This window comes from Crotalus tigris, unplaced genomic scaffold, assembly GCF_016545835.1.
Source record: "Crotalus tigris isolate CLP2741 ecotype Arizona unplaced genomic scaffold, ASM1654583v1 scf7180000017576.4783729, whole genome shotgun sequence".
In the NCBI taxonomy this organism is placed as follows: domain Eukaryota; kingdom Metazoa; phylum Chordata; class Lepidosauria; order Squamata; family Viperidae; genus Crotalus; species Crotalus tigris.
In genome coordinates, this window is record NW_024096487.1 from 2,583,706 (window position 1) to 2,598,988 (window position 15,283).

Below are 15,283 nucleotides of genomic sequence, written 5' to 3' on the forward strand. Positions count from 1 at the left end.
CTTTAAAAAGTACCTCTAAAAACATTAGAGACCAACAGGGCAGGAACAGAGGAATTTGTAAGCTGGCTGCTATGCTTACATGTATATACATTTTGTTGCTTTGACTTAGTATATATGTATTCAGTTCAACATTGCATCTGTCTATTTTTATCTAATGTATGTATAACTAGTCACCAGCACAGGTTTGTTAAAAACAGATAATGCCAAATCAATCTTATTTCATTCTTCAATAAAGTGACTAAACTAGTAGACCAGTGAAATGCTGTGGACATAGTATACTTAGTTTTCAGTAAGGCATTTGATAAAGTAGACCACAGCCTACTCCTTGGTAAGCTAGAAAAAGGTGGAATAGACAACATCATCACCAGATGGATCTGTAGTTGGCTGGCAAACTGTACTCAAAGAGTAGTCCTCAATGGCATCACATCCACATGGAGAGAAATAAGCAGTGGGGTACCACAAGGTTCCATTTTAGGCCCAGTAATTTTCAATATCTTCATAAATGACTTAGATGAGGGAATTGAAGGGGAACTCATCAAATTTGCAGATGACACCAAACTGACAGGAGTAGCCAACACCCCAGAAGACAAATTCAGGAACCAAAAAGATCTTGACAAGCTTGAACAATGGGCCCTATCCAGCAAAATGAGTTTCAATGTGGAGAAAAGCAAAGTTTTACATTTAGGCTGGAAAAATCAAAGGTACAAGTACAGATTGGGTGATACCTGGCTTAAAAACAGTAACTGTGAGAGGGACCTTGGAGTCCTAGTGGACGATCACTTGACTATGAGCCAGCACTATGCAGCAGCAACCAAAAAAAGCTAATGCAATCCTGTGTTGTATAAACAGAAGCATAGAATCAAGAAGTATTAGTATCGCTTTATAAAACCCTAGTAAGATCACACCTGGAATATTGCAGCCAATTTTGGTCACCATATCACAAAAAATATTTTGAGAGTCTGAAAAAAATTAAGAGAAGAGCAACTAAGATGATCAAAGGCCTGAAGACTAAAACATAAGAAGAATGACGGTGGGACTTGGCTTTGACTAGTCTAAAGAAAAGAAGAAATAGTATCTCAGGGGCTGCCACAAGGAAGGAGTCACGTTGTTCACCAGAGCACCAGAAGGATGAGAAACAATGGTTGGAAACTGATCAAAGAGAGAAGCAACCTAGAATTAAGGAGAAACTTCCTGACAGAGAGGCCAATTAAGCAGTGGAACAGTTTGCCTCCAGAAATCATGGATGCTCCATCACTGGAGATTTTTAAGAAGAGACTGGACATTCACTTGTCTGAGATGGTATAGGTTCTCCTGCTTGAGCAGGGGGCTGGACTAGAAGACCTCCAAGGTCCCTTCCAGCTCTATTCTGTTCTTCCTATCTATTCTCTTTCTATCTATCTATCTATCTATCTATCTATCTATCTATCTATCTATCCATCTAACTATCTCTATTATCCATCTACATATAACAGTATATATGTATCCAGTGAGATCCCAAACAAAAGGAACCGACAATTGTTTTTTTAGAACAGAAAGGTGGAAGGGCACAGGGACAGAACTGTCCACTGGGAGCATGTGGTAGTCTACTCTCTAGACTGAATATCTTGCAAGGTTAATAATCTTGGGCAGGATTGTTAATCTGGTTTAAAGTCAGCCTAGTTTGAGAACAGACAGAAATAGTTTAAGGTGCAGTGCAAATACATCTTGATGATACTTTCCTTGCCTTGATCAAGAGGCTAGAAGTATTATAAAGTGGCAGAGATTTGGGAAAAAAAAAACACACACAAAAGGTTTTGGCAATTTATATTTTCAGTGGCTTGTTATAGTGATTGCTGTTGATCCAGAAAAAGAATGGTGGTATCCATTTTATTTTATGATTTGTAAGATGAATAGAAAATTTTAATTTATCTTTATCATTAGTTCTTGTTGAACAAGTTAAAAAGGTCTTCATGGGCTGAAAAGAATTCAGAAAATGCTCAGAAGATTTTTGTCTGATGTCCATTGATGCCTATTTGTATTCTTCTGCTTATACTAATTGTTTCTGAAATTAAAAAAAAATGATTAGTTTTTAAAATTACACACAGGATAATGCCTGTTTATTAATTATCAATTCTATTTATTCTAATAAAATATGTTGATCAATTAAGTTCTACCCTATTTTCATATTATTCAAAGTTGGCAACTTTAAAATAATAACTAATTTACAATGACTGAGAAAGACTGCAAATAAATAGTATGTAAGAGAAGATTATAGGTCTTTACCAGATAATGAATATCAATGCCCTAAAATGTCAATTTCGCTACTGAAATAGTGTCTCAAAATCGGTACGGTTATTCATTCTAAAGCAACCAAAGAGCTAACCATGGAGGCAGCTTTCCAGTTTATATCCAGCTCCAGTTTGCAAAGCCACAATTCCTGCTTCTAGAAAACCTGCTTCTGGTTAAAAGAACTTGAAATCTCTTCTCTTATTTAAAGATGTGCTTAAATATTGATTTGCTTATGAAGACGAATATGCACATTTTATAAAAAAAAGTCACTTTTCTGCTTCAGGACGATTATGAATGGTCTCATGCTTATTGCCTTGTGGCTGCTTCCTGGTTAGCTTTTACAAGTGAAAATGGCAATTTATCTAGCATCAGAATTGATGCTATAGAGTTATATGAGAAATTGCCTGCATCTACATCAGGTGCTGCTTTCCAGATAAAAACCCCAGGAGTAGATTTCTTCCATGTACACGGTAAGTCTTCACCTCTTTCCTCAATAGATATTCAGTGCTATAATACCACAACCTTTTAAACCAGCAGTGGTTACCAGATTCCTTCAAAATGGTCTGAAATGTTACCTAGTGATATCCACCAAGAGTCAATATGCATGTTTCATTTGGAGGACTTGTGCATTTCATGCTTTGGGAAGAAAAAAGAGCTGTACTTTTAAGTGTGGCATAATTATAGAAGGGAACTTCACTGGGAACTTATGGAAACCTACTTTTTTGTTTGTTTGTTTACAGAAATGCTGTAGAGTCCATGTCACTTACTGACCATCTAATACAGATTTATAGGCATTCGGAGATAGTTAGATTGCAGCTCCCTCAGCCACAGTTAGAAAGACCATGATAGATCCTGATGGGAGAAATAGACCAGGAGCTTTTGGAAGACCATGTTTCCCAGCGGTGCCATAACTTTCCATTATGATATTGCTAGCTGTGTCGAGATAGCTTTTTGCTAAGAATGCTTGCTGAAGTATTATTTCCCTGAGAGATCAATACTGTGAGTCAATGGCTTTGAAGCAAGAAGAATTTGACCAAGTGTCCCTGCCTGTCCATTAAAACGCTCTAGTAGTTCTTGTTCTTATTATAAAAGTGGCATCGTAGGCAGGTTCCAGTCTTGGAAGTTTAATTTACTTTCTGATGCTTAAACCTTATTTTGAAAAACACAACTAAGCTTACATATAGCAAAGCAGTTGGTAACCCTAGTGGCCTCAGAAGACAAAACATTAATAGCTGTAAGTAAGATCATACTTGAAGCATTTTAATGTTGAAACCAGGGAAAAAAATAATCAATATAGATATGCACTTTGCTTGTTCACAATCCACTCTGTGCATTACGGATCAAGTGCTTTTACTGAATCTTGATGGATTAGGCCTCTTCAGTTTAGTCCTTGAATGTGTCTTACACCTTACCCAGATGGTCCTATACCATTACTCACTCTCTTATTGTTTCTTGTGTAGATTGCAGTCTTGTGGACCCTAAGGATTAAGTGTGTTTTTTTCTAAGTTCTCATTTTGGCAACATTGAACAAGACCAGTGCTTTTTTTCTATAAAAAAAAAAAGGTGCCGGAACTCACACACATCATACAACCCGCCTTGCCTACCCTACAAGGTTCCATCCCAAAAAACTCCATTCTAGGCGTTCTATAAGAAAAAAAGCCCTGAACAAGACCATGCCTGAAAATATAAAGTAACTGCAATGTAAGAACAAGAAGTAACAAACTGGCCGTTGTGTAAATGGTACATATGAATAACCTGGGTTATTCCATGTTTTACTGAACATCAGGGACAGTTAAAATACAGCTAAGTATCAGTGGCACTTAAATATGTTCTTCCACCCCCTCTTTAATTTCACTGTTGGTGAAGAAGGATTTTTCTTTTATCTACTTAATATAGTCCATTTTGGAGGGAAGAAGGCAGAGAATGGGAAAACGTATCTCAGCTGATTATGGTAAAAAAAAATTTCTCCTCCTCCCTGTTTTCCCCTCCCTTGTGCACTGTGTCTTTGAGCATGAACAACTGGAAGCAAGAACTGTCATATTTTTTGTTATTTGTACATTACTCTTTGGGAGCTTTTTGATGGAGATAAAAAAAAATTGCTATAAATAAATAAATAAATAAATAAATAAATAAATAAATAAAAGCACTGAAGTACTTTTGCTATTTCTGTTTTTATGATTGTATAAAAATACCCGTGAGGCTAAGTGCATTTATCAGACTTATTTTGCAAAAAATCTCTCCCACAATAAGAAGCAAGGAAGGGGTGGGAAACAAGGCAGACAAAAAAAAACAAAACCCACTTGCCATATTGTAGCGGATTTTCTAAAGAGAGGATGGATTAGATGCATTAGGCCTCTTCTATCTGGCCTAATCCCATAATCCCCCGGGTAGTAGAAGGTTCTAAGATTTCCCAGTAACGTATTTTGGTCTCCCACACCAGCAGGTGGTGCTATAGCTCCATCTGAAATGTGGCTCCAAAGAGTGAGATAAATGGGAAAAGAGGGAATGACATTCCTGGCAGGTTTAATAACTCATTTATCATACTGTGAACTTTTATTAACAAGAACTTGCTTCATCAGACAATGAAGTGGACAAAGAAGGCAGGAGAATTATATACTCACATTCAGAGATAAAGATATGGGAAAAAAATAAAAAGAGTTATAAAGGGTATTAGATAGGTTCCTTTGTACCACTTAGAGATACAGGGAATTCTATTTTTCTATACTACACATTGTATTCATTGTAAGATATTTTATGTGGACATCTAACAAGTCAACAGAATATATATGTGCTTCAAAAATTTTGGCATTTAATAAAACAGTGGCTAGAAGAGATACTAATGCAGAACATTGAGCTAAAACCAGAACTCTTTTTGCTGGGTATCACTAAAGATAGATACAATAAAGGATCCTTATACCTATTATTACACATGCTAACAGCAGCAAGGTTAGTCTTTGCACAGAGATGGAAAGACAGTGAGACACCCTCAGAAGAAGAGGTAATAAATAAGATTTTATCCTGTGCTGAAATGGATAGGTTGACGTTCGAACTTAAGGATACGAGTGAAACAAATTACTACGAAATCTGGAACAAATTGTATGATTGGTTGGGGAAAAATAGAGGGAAAAACGCTCCGATTCAGCGAAATACATTGATCAAGCAGGATACTGATTAAAGAGAAAATATTTAAATATTAAAGTGAAAATTAAGAATATTGATGACGGGAACTATCAGAGAGAATATCTATGGAAAAAGAAAAAAGAAACATTTGTGTGAATACGTGGATTATGGATTATAGATATTAATTGTTGACGATTTTCCTTTGTAAATGTAAGCTAGGCAAACACACTGTTAATCAACTATTATGTGATTTATGTTTTAAAAACCAACACAGTTTATTAAAAAAAATATGTGCTTGTACTCATAGGTATAATATAGGTAACAAATACAAGGACTTATAATTGGTTGTATCTCCCCACTGCATATAGCAGCACACACTATATTATCTGCATATGCTATGACACAGCACATAATACTTAGAAGTATTAAATATGAATCTTTGATGCGTTCTCAGCAGTTTCTTTGAATGCATTATGAAAATTTGTAATATCCATGATATTACAATAATATACAGTCCCCAGTTATGGGGACTGTAAAAAATCCTGAGATGCATCGTACAGTTGAAATATGATAGACCAGGCAAGCGCGGAGGAATCAAACCTGATTTGGAAACTCTTGATACTAGGAAAGTGTAAACTTTGATGGATTCATCATTTTGTGTTTCATTCATCTCAGGTCCAGGCAGAAGTCTTGTAACTTTAGACGTGGAAAAGGTAAAGTATCTCACAGACAACCCTTCAGTTGGTTAGAAAATCTACCTTTTGCATCTGTCAGTAACCGGTGATCAGAAATCTTTAAAACAGAATAAAGCTTTATACTGCACAGAGTGAGACGGTTATGTTGCTCTCATAACCACTGCGTTTCATCCTTGCCTGTCCCCATTCTGTACACTCACTTCTTGTTTATTCTACAGAATTATTTCTTGCAATTTTATTAGTGTAATTTCCCAAGCATTATTGAAGCAAGACAAAGACTGGTGGGCTAAAGTAATTAATATGTAGTTGTAAAGTCCAATAAGTGGGTTGAATAAGATACTTTCATTCTAATTTTTCATGCTATACCGGTATTACAGCCAGGCAAAAATTTTCTTCTGAGGAAAAATGTTACATGCGTATGAATTCCATCCCTGATTTCCTTTATGTCTTATTTTATTATACTTATATGTTATACCATACTAAAAATATCCAAGGTAGGAAAATGAGGTGATGGTAATATTAGTCAGCTAACACCTTCACAAAAATGGTTCATCAGGCAAATATCTCATTTGTCTCAGAGATGAGAAAGATAATATAATAAAGGCAGGTGTTTATTGCCATGGATTAGCCTTCCTAAACCTGAAATCCCATGATGGTATGAAGTATGGGGAGTTGAAGTCCATACTTCTAGAAAGTATAAATTAACTGAAACAAAAACTATATTCTCTTCCATGCCACCCACTACAAATAATAAAAACTTGTACCTATCGAAGTGTCACATTTCATGCTTCCAATGTACATTTTTGATATTATGAGTTATCTTTAAAAACACCTTGCTGGTGGTATAATGAATCATAGTCTTGCTACATGAATGAACAAGAAAGAGAAAGACAGTGAGCAAACTCCAGTTCTGATCCATGCTTATTTCTTTTGCTCTCCATTCCAGCTCTGCCACAAGGCCATTACCAGGAACTCGTCTGCAGGAATGGTCCCAGAAACCTGGACTTTTGCTTTTTTAAAAATGTTATCTATTGTAGCTTAATGATTGCTTGTGTTATCTGTATGCTGTAAGCCATCTTTATGAGTGAAATATAAATACTGATAAAGTAATGATTGAAAGCATATTGACAGCTATGCCTGTATCTATAATCAATAGGGAGACTGGGAGGAGAAGATAATATTTTTAAACTTAGCATGGTTAATTATATTCTGCATAATTTAGAGCAGCGGTTCTCAACCTATGGGTCGCAACCCCATTTGGGGTCGATCAACCATTTCACGGGGGTCGCCAAACAAGGCTGTCTGCCATTTTTTCCCCCTTTTCTGGAGGGTGCCTTACCTCCCTTGGGCTGGGCCAGCTGGTGGCCCAGCCGGTGGTCGGCCTGCTCCATCTCTGCCACTTGCCAGCTACGCCTTGGCTGGTGCAGGGGGCGGCACCACGCATGCGTGGCGCTCCCGGGCAGGGAAAGTCCTTGACTTACGACCAGTTGGGTAGTCCTTGACTTACGACCGGTTTAGTCCTCGACTTACAACCGACTTAGTCCTCGACTTACGACCAGTTGGGGGGGGGTCGCAGCATTAAAAAGGTTGAGAACCACTGATTTAGAGAATTAGAGAGTTTATTCAAGTTTTGTGAACAACCTCTCACTAAAAGGAAAAATATCTACTCATTTTGCAGTATATAAAATAGAATTAAAAACTGAGTATCTGGATAAGCCAATGACTTTCCAGGCTAGGAGAATCAGTCCTTGGATCCATTTAGAATTTTGCCCAATAATAACAATCGGGGACTTCCGGTGGTTAAAGCGGTGGAGATGGCGGCTACTTTGTAGCCGTCCTCCTGAGAAGGTGTCAGATCCGCGGAGCACAGCGTTTATCAGCTGGCCCGCGGCTCGCAATCCCCTTCCCGGGCGAAGGGAAGGGGTAGAGATCGCATGAATAGAGGTAGAACCTCTTAACTCTCCCTGGATTTTTATTTTTAGGGGGGTAGAAAGAGGGTTCCCTCGGAGTTCATTGCCTTCTCCGCCTCTCAGCTGTCTTTGTTTCTTCGGAAACAAAGCGAGACGCCGCTACCATCTCCGTACTTAAAGAAACCGTGAGTAATCTTAAACCGGACAGAACTGTTTAAAGGATTTTATTTATAGTTTAGTTTTATTTTATCTTTTTTTAGTTTATTTAGTTTATTTAGTATGCGCTGATTTTTCTTTATTTTTTTGAGTTTTCTCTTTTTTTTCGGGCGGAAAAGTGAGAGTGAAAGTAAAATGGCGTTTTGAAAGTTTTTTCCTTTAAAAGACGGATCGGCTGAATTGTTGTTTAATACTGCTTTTTTTTTTTACTTTTTTACTTTTTTATTCTTGGGGACTTTTAGATTGATCTTATTTTATTCTATTTTATCTTATTTTTAATTTTTTTTTTGGATCACTTATTTTTATCGGTATTTCTAAGAAGAAAGGAAGATAAATTAAAATGGCTTCAAAACGACAACCAGCTACTGCAGCTTCTAAAGTAACTTCTTCTCCTGCTACTTCTACTGTGCAACAACAACTTAAAATAATACCCTCAGTGCAGCAACCTAAATCCACTCCACCTTCACCTCCCCCATCTGGCACATCAGCACAAGACATTAAAGAAATAATGGTAAGTGCTGTCTCACAGTTTAGGGAGGAAATGAAACAACTTTTGGATCAGAATAAATCTGAAACTAAGGAGGAAATGAAGAAAGAGATGAAGGAGCTTTTAGAACAGAATAATGCTATTTTGAGGGATGATATACTTCTAGCTCTATCTGGAATGGCCTCAGTGGTTGTGAAGCTGGACTCCAGAGTAGAGGAAATTGAAGAAACAGTTGAACTTTTGGATTATAAATTTCAAGATATGGAGAAAAAAGTGGAGACTTCACAAGATGATATTCTTATGTTCCAGTATAGACAGATGGAATATGCTTTGAGAATAAGGGGTCTGAAAGAAGATAAAACTCAAGATTTGATGGAAATGGTGATTAATGACTTGGCTGTTATTTTGAATATTGATAAAGAAGAGTTACGTGGGGATGTGGAAAGAATTTATAGAGTTAATTCTTGGATTGCAAAACAGAGGAATTTGCCTAGAGATGTGGTGATATATTTTGCTAAGAAGTCTTTGCGAAATCAGATTCTACAAACTTTTTATAATAAAAGATTTCAGATTGCTGCCCAAGATATTATTATTTTAAAGGAAATTCCACCTAAAATTTTAAGAAGCAGAAAAGATTTTGCTTTTTTAGTAAATGAACTTAAAGCAAGACAAATGCCATTTAGATGGGAGATTCCGATGGGCATTGTTTTGAGCCATGCGGGGACACGTTATAGACTTAATACAGTTGCTAAAGCTAAGGAATTTTATAAAACGGTCCTGGGAGCAGGCTCTCCTTTGCCCATGATGCATAAAGTCTTGAGTGACAAAGAGATGGAACAGAAATCTGAAGGTACAGGGATGATGACTGCTGGACAGGTGGTATGGATGTCTCAACCAGAGGTTAAAGAACAGAGAATGACCCGTGCAGCACATAAACGTAAAGAAAAAGAACAACAGAAAAAAGAAAAAGAAAAAGAAATTGAAGAATCTACTCAGCAAATTGCTTCAGTGCCGGTGGGAGGAGCAAGACCCAAAAGCTCTGCTACATATTCATCAGCAGCAGAATTTGAGCGGATCTTCTCCAGGCTGAAGGCCAAGGGAGATGGCAAAGCTCCTGTCCTGGAATGTTAATGGATTAAACATTCCTCAAAAGAGAAAAAAAATTTACCACTATTTGAAACAACATAACAATGATATTATTTGCTTGCAAGAAACTCATATTACAGCTAAAGATCAAAAATATTTAAATAATCCTCGCTTGGGATCTCATTTTGTATCTCCCGCCCCTGGGAAGAAAGGGGGTGTGGTAATCTATGTTAAACAGAATTTATCTGCTACCTTGTTAGAATCAGATCCTTACGGAAGATATGTTATGCTTGAACTTGGTTTATATGGCAAGAAAATTCTTATTGTGGGGTTGTATGCACCAAACCAGCAACAGGAGCAATTTTATAGGTTACTACATCAGAAAATAACTTTGTTGGACTATAGATCTGTGATTTTAATGGGAGACTGGAATGGTGTCTTAGATATACAAATGGACAAAAAAGGCTCTTCTACCTTTTTTAAACAGGCTAAATTACCTAAAGCCTTTTTTGATATGAAAGAAGATTGGGAATTGAGAGACTATTGGCGTGAACGTAATCAAGAAGAAAAGGATTTTACGTTTTTCTCAGATAGACACCAATCTTTCTCAAGAATTGATTTCTTTTTGATCACAACAGACTTATACAACAGGGTGAAGAATGTAAAAATTTTTCCTAGGACATTGTCCGATCATAGTCCAGTTTGGATGGAACTGTTTGTAGAGAAGGAAGACAGGAGATCCTGGAGGGTGAATGAGAATTTATTTAAACAAGAAAAAAATGTTCATAAATTAAAGGAATGTTTAAAGGAATATTTTACTTTAAATATGAACAAGGGAACATCAATGTCAATGGTGTGGGATGCAAGCAAAGCTTTCATGCGTGGTATTTTGATAAAAATGAATAATTTGCATAGACAGAAACAGACTCAGAAACGGAAAGACTTGGAAGAGGAGATTAAATTAAAAGAGAAACTTTTAATTTCAAATCCCTTAGATGAAAAGGTTAAAGGAGCTTTAAAATTGTTAAAAACACAATTTAACATGCTGATGGCTGATCAAGCTGCAACTAATTTGCTATTTATGAAACAAAATACATTTTGTAATGCTAATAAACCAGGGAGATGGTTGGCTTATCAGTTAAGAAAAAAACAGAAACAGAGGAATATAGATAAAATAAATTATAATGGTAAATTGGTTTATCAGAAAGAATTGATTAAGAAATCTTTTTTAGAATACTATCAAAAATTATATAAGGGTACTAATATTCAAATTACAGATATAAATAATTATTTAGGCAAAGTTAACTTTCCTAAATTAACAGAAGATCAGGAAAAAAAGATTAACGGTTTAATTACTAAGGAAGAAATTGTTACAGCTATTAAACAATTGAAATTGGGCAAAGCGCCGGGTACGGATGGGTTGACATCTATTTATTATAAAGCTTTAGTAGAAGAGATGATTCAACCGTTGTGTGAACTGTTTAATAATTTATTACAGGGGTTAGAGATCCCTCCATCCTGGCGTAATGCATTTATATCATTGATTCCAAAAGATAGTCAAGATCTTACTTTGCCTAAAAATTATAGGCCTATATCTCTTTTAAATGTGGATTATAAAATTTTTGCAAAAATTTTAGCTAACAGGCTTATGGGGATCTTGCAGCAGTTTATACATAGGGATCAATCGGGTTTTATAACTGGAAGGTATATGAAGAATAACGTTAGACAAATTATTAATTTATTAGAGTATTTAGAAAAGAATAACCAAGTCTCTGCAGGCCTGATATTTTTGGATGCTGAAAAAGCCTTTGACCAAGTGAATTGGCAGTTTATGCTGTGTTTAATCAAGGAGATGAATTTTGGACAAAATATATTACAAGTATTATCCAACATATATCAAAAACAGACTGCTCAAATTATTGTAAATGGGGGTTTGTCAGAGGCTTTTGTAATAGAAAAAGGAACAAGACAGGGATGCCCGTTGTCTCCGTTATTGTTTGTTTTAACACTGGAAATTTTGTTGATTAAAATTCGGGAGTCTCAAGAAATAAAAGGAATAGAAATTAATAAAAAAGAATATAAATTAAGAGCCTTTGCAGATGACTTGGTTGTTACTTTGTCTCAACCTGTTTCTTCGGTGGTGAAATTATTACAATTGATTCAACAATATGGACGTGTTTCTGGCTTTAAAATTAATAATAATAAGACCAAAATATTAGCTAAAAATATGACTAATGGTGATAAACAGGCTCTAGTTAACTTAACAGACTTTGAAATTGTTGATAAGGTAAAATATTTGGGGGTTACATTATCTGCTTCTAATGTAAAATTGTATAAAAATAATTATGAAAAGCTGTGGATGGAGGTACAGAAGGATTTAAAAAACTGGAATAATTTACAGTTATCCCTTATGGGCAGAATTGCAGTTATTAAAATGAATGTCCTGCCAAAGTTTATTTTTTTGTTTCAAATGTTACCTATCTTAAAGAACGAACGTAATTTAGATGAATGGCAAAAAGGTATTAATAAATTTGTTTGGGCAGGGAAAAAACCAAGGGTGAAACTTAAAATAATGCAAGATTTTCGTGAGAGAGGTGGACTCAAGGTACCAAATATGAAATTGTATTATGATGCTGTAGTATTGACATTGATTAGCGACTGGGTGAATTTAACAAATACAGAAATACTTCATTTGGAAGGCTGGGACCTACTTTTTGGATGGCATGCCTATTTAATATTTAATAAAAAAGTGGATTGGGTTTTTAAGTCTCATATTATAAGAAACTCTTTGCTAAGAGTGTGGAGAAAGTATTATAAAAGTGACTTCAAAATACCATTATGGGCTATACCTCGGCATGCCATAGAAGGTATAAGGAAAGGGGTAAATATGGACAAGGTCTCTTACGTACAGTTACTAAGATGGGATGGCCAAGATTGGCAGTTAAAATCTTTGGAAGAATTAACACATGAAAATTTAACTTATTCATGGTTCCAATATAGACAAATAGTGGATAGATGGAAGATGGATTGTAAAATGGGCTGGCTTAGAGAAGATGAAATTTTTTTAAAACAAGTAAGAGATCAAAGGCCAACCCATATTAAGAGAGTTTATGGGGTTTTAGTGGAATTAGATTCAGAACTTGAACTAGTTAAAGATTGTATGATTAAATGGGCACAGAATATTGGTGAAACGATTTCAATGGATACTTGGGAACTTATTTGGATAAGAAATGTTAAATTCACACAAGCGCAAAATTTAAGAGAGAATTTTTATAAGATGTTTTATAGATGGCACCTTGACCCAAAGAAAATGTCCATTATGTACCCTAATCTACAGCCGAAATGCTGGAGATGTGGATATTTGGATGCTACCTATTACCATATTTGGTGGACGTGTAAGCATATAAAAGCTTTTTGGATTAAGATATGGTGGAATATTCAAAGAATTTTTAAAAGGAGGGTAAAATTTACTCCGCAATTATTTTTACTAGGTATTGTTATTGACTGTGATGCTAAGGAGGTTATATTGATGTTAAATTTGATTACAGCCGCTAGGTTGTTAATAGGACAATATTGGAAGAAGGAATCTTTGCCTACTTTACAAGAATGGTTTCATAAAGTTTCGTATTTGGCAGAAATGGCAAAGATTTCGGCTTTCTTAAAGGAGCAATCTCAAGAAAAATTTTTTGCGGTATGGGAAAAATGGATAAATTTTATACAACATAATTTGGATATGGAAAAATATTATTTAGCCTTTTTATAATTTGTAATGATTGTTTTTTCTTTCTTTCTTTCTTCTTTTTCTTTTTTATATATATACATTTTTTACGTATTATTATTCATATATATATATTTTTTTTTATATATATATATGCTTTATTCTTCGTCTACTTTCTTCTTTCTTCTTTCTCTCTCTCTCTTCTTTTTTTATTTTTTTTTTTCCTTTTTAGTATATATTATTTATTTTAAAGTTTATGTTATGTATATTATTATTATATATATTATTACTGTGATTTTTATTATTATTATTAATTATTTTATAAATTGCAAATGTTATTTTTAAAATATTTGTTAAATAATCCTATATTCAGTTCTGGGAAGTCGGGGGGGGGGGGTGGGGTGGTTGGGGAGGGGGGGGGTGGATTTTTATTTGTAAAACTTTTGAAAAATTTCAATAAAAAAAAAAAAAATAACAATCTTGGTGAGCTTTGGAACATATCTTTTCTTTCCAAGATATTATTCTCAGGTGACGATAAGAGTCTTTGTGATTGGAGGTGCCACATATATAACATACTGTTGAATTAACTTTGGGCAGTCTGGTTAGATGACATCTCATCTGGATGGATTCCAAATATCAATCATGGAAAGATTCAAAGGTGAATTCAGACTTTTCTGCAAATAAGGATAGGTTGGAGCAAGAGCAGTTTTTGACTGGGGGCAAAAAACTCATTAAAATGTTCAAAAACAAATTAAGAAAATTGATTAAGTTGGAAAAAAAAGAAATGTCCCCTAAAGAAAGGGCAATTGGTCAGGTTACATAGTTTATAGCAACTGATGCAAAGTTTATTGAGAAAAAAGGAGCAACATTAGATGTTAATATAATATTGGTGGTGTTGACTACAGGAGAAGAAGAAACTGAAAAATAATTCAAGTTACAGTCTGTAGTTCTTGTGTGTTTAGCATGGGTCAGAGGAAAATGGGTTAGCTTTTTGTCTTTGTGAGGAGATGTACAGAAAACAGTTTATAGTCTTATGGCTACTGAGCTGTCATACAGCTGGGCTTATATATCGGACCTTTATTTCAGATTTGAAAGTGATTGGAATTCACAAATCAATCCATTTTTCTCATTTGATGGAAATAAATATGAGTGCAATTTGGTTGATCCAGGAACCCAACTTCACTGATATTTTGTTGTACTGTAAATCTCTGTTGAGACCATCACAGACAGGATTATACAGATTAGATTGTATTTGCTGGGCTCTTTGGGCTTAATTTTGCTGCATTAATTGAAGTTTATCTCTCTGTGGAGTGAGTTCAATGAGTTACCCTTATTCAGTGATTTTTCTCATCAACCCATTTTACGCTGCTATTTCAAAGCTTTTATTATTGCCTCCCGAGTACGTTTGGATGCATGGATTATCTACTCATTTTTGACAACTGTAGCAGGACTCCCTGTTATGTGTCCTCATTTGCATCCAGCCATGACAGAAACATGTCCTGACAACACTTTTTTCCCTTGTTCCCATCACATTGTTTTCATCTTGCTCTCAACTCATAAGTGAGACGCATTAACTCATCCTTGCTTGTACCGATGCTAAAGAGTAATTTCCCTCTTCTTCTTCCCTCTATCCACGGGTAACCTTCAGGTAGGCAAAATCTGCTGAACTTGTCCCTGACTTTAGAGAAAATTCAGGGACTGAATTGACTGGGAACAAAGGCAATAGAGGCAAGGTAGAAATAAAAAACGGATATGGGAAACTTCCTTCTATTATAGCTTTTTT